This window comes from Leucoraja erinacea, unplaced genomic scaffold (genome assembly GCF_028641065.1).
Source record: "Leucoraja erinacea ecotype New England unplaced genomic scaffold, Leri_hhj_1 Leri_1225S, whole genome shotgun sequence".
In the NCBI taxonomy this organism is placed as follows: domain Eukaryota; kingdom Metazoa; phylum Chordata; class Chondrichthyes; order Rajiformes; family Rajidae; genus Leucoraja; species Leucoraja erinaceus.
In genome coordinates this window covers 40,001-42,500 of record NW_026575479.1, presented here as the reverse complement: position 1 = coordinate 42,500, position 2,500 = coordinate 40,001, and the positions used below count along the sequence as shown (strand labels likewise).

The following is a 2,500-nucleotide window of genomic DNA, read 5'->3' as shown; positions in this document are numbered from 1 at the left end:
AATCTTGTTGTACGTGCCCCCAAGAGTGACCACAATATGGTTGAGTTCTTCATTAGGATGGAGAGTGACATTGTTAATTCAGAAACAATGGTTCTGAACTTAAAGAAAGGTAACTTTGAGGGTATGAGACGTGAATTGGCCAAGATTGACTGGCAATTAATTCTAAAAGGGTTGACGGGGGATATGCAATGGAAGACATTTAAAGACTGCATGGATGAACTACAAAAATTGTTCATCCCAGTTTGGCAAAAGAATAAATCAGGGAAGGTAGTACATCCATGGATAACAAGGGAAATCAGGGATAGTATCAAAGCGAAGGATGATGCGTACAAATTAGCCAGAAAAAGCAGCATACCGGAGGACTGGGAGAAATTCAAAGACCAGCAGAGGAGGACAAAGGGCTTAATTAGGAAAGGAAAAATAGATTATGAAAGAAAAACTGGCAGGGAACATAAAAAACTGACTGCAAAAGTTTTATAGATATGTGAAAAGAAAGAGATTAGTTAAAACAAATGTAGGTCCCTTGCAGTCAGAAACAGGTGAGTTGATCATGGGGAACAAGGATATGGCGGACCAATTGAATAACTACTTTGGTTCCGTCTTCACTAAGGAAGACATAAATAATTTGCGGGAAATAGCAGGGGACCGCGGGTCAAAGGAGTTGGAAGAATTGAGTGAAATCCAGGTTAGCCGGGAAGTGGTGTTGGGTAAACTGAATGGATTAAAGGCCGATAAATCTCCAGGGCCAGATAGGCTGCATCCCAGAGTACTTAAGGAAGTAGCTCCAGAAATAGTGGATGCATTAGTAATAATCTTTCAAAACTCTTTAGATTCTGGAGTAGTTCCTGAAGATTGGCGGGTAGCAAACGTAACCCCACTTTTTAAGAAGGGAGGGAGAGAGAAAATGGGGAATTACAGACCAGTTAGTCTAACATCGGTAGTGGGGAAACTGCTAGAGTCAGTTATTAAAGATGGGATAGCAGCACATTTGGAAAGTGGTGAAATCATTGGACAAAGTCAGCATGGATTTACGAAAGGTAAATCATGTCTGACGAATCTTATAGAATTTTTCGAGGATGTAACTAGTAGCGTGGATAGGGGAGAACCAGTGGATGTGGTGTATCTGGACTTCCAGAAGGCTTTCGACAAGGTCCCACATAAGAGATTAGTATACAAACTTAAAGCACAAGGCATTGGGGGTTCAGTATTGATGTGGATAGAGAACTGGCTGGCAAACAGGAAGCAAAGAGTAGGAGTAAACGGGTCCTTTTCACAATGGCAGGCAGTGACTAGTGGGGTACCCCAAGGCTCAGTACTGGGACCCCAGCTATTTACAATATATATTAATGATCTGGATGAGGGAATTGAAGGCAATATCTCCAAGTTTGCGGATGACACTAAGCTGGGGGGCAGTGTTAGCTGTGAGGAGGATGCTAGGAGACTGCAGGGTGATTTGGATAAGCTGGGTGAGTGGGCAGATGTTTGCAGATGCAGTATAATGTGGATAAAAGTGAGGTTATCCATTTTGGTGGCAAAAACAGGAAAGCAGACTATTATCTAAATGGTGGCCGATTGGGAAAGGGGGAGATGCAGCGAGACCTGGGTGTCATGGTACACCAGTCATTGAAGGTAGGCATGCAGGTGCAGCAGGCAGTAAAGAAAGCAAATGGTATGTTAGCTTTCATTGCAAAAGGATTTGAGTATAGGACCAGGGAGGTTACTACTGCAGTTGTACAGGGTCTTGGTGAGACCACACCTGGAGTATTGCGTACAGTTTTGGTCTCCAAATCTGAGGAAGGACATTATTGCCATAGCGGGGGAGTGCAGAGACGGTTCACCAGACTGATTCCTGGGATGTCAGGACTGTCTTATGAAGAAGACTGGATAGACTTGGTTTATACTCTCTAGAATTTAGAAGATTGAGAGGGGATCTTATAGAAACTTACAAAATTCTTAAGGGGTTGGACAGGCTAGATGCAGGAAGATTGTTCCCGATGTTGGGGAAGTCCAGGACAAGGGGTCACAGCTTAAGGATAAGGGGGAAATCCTTTAAAACCGAGATGAGGAGAACTTTTTTCACTTTTTTCACACAGAGAGTGGTGAATCTCTGGAACTCTCTGCCACAGAGGGTAGTCGAGGCCACACAGTTCATTGGCTATATTTAAGAGGGAGTTAGATGTGGCCCTTGTGGCTAAGGGGATCAGGGGGGTATGGAGAGAAGGCAGGTACGGGATACTGAGTTGGATGATCAGCCATGATCATATTGAATGGCGAATGGTGCAGGCTCGAAGGGCCGAATGGCCTCTACTCCTGCACCTAATTTCTATGTTTCTATGTGATAGTTCGGGTTGAGGCCCTTCTTCAGACTGATGAAGGAACAGGTGATAGTTCGGGCCGAGACCCTTCCTTTATCATACATTTATTATGTAAAATAATATGTGTGTTATGATTGTGTTTATAATTTGTTTGGTTGTTTTGTTGTTCCGCGAGCATTGCCACT

The 2,500-nt window shown here is 43.6% G+C and overlaps 1 protein-coding gene across 1 annotated transcript in view; it reads right to left on the bottom strand.

Annotated features, from left to right (window-relative positions):
- LOC129715527 (monocarboxylate transporter 13-like) overlaps positions 1-2,500 on the bottom strand; it is an 18,862-nt gene that overhangs the window by 3,581 nt on the left and 12,781 nt on the right. The gene's annotated exons all lie outside the window — the stretch shown is intronic.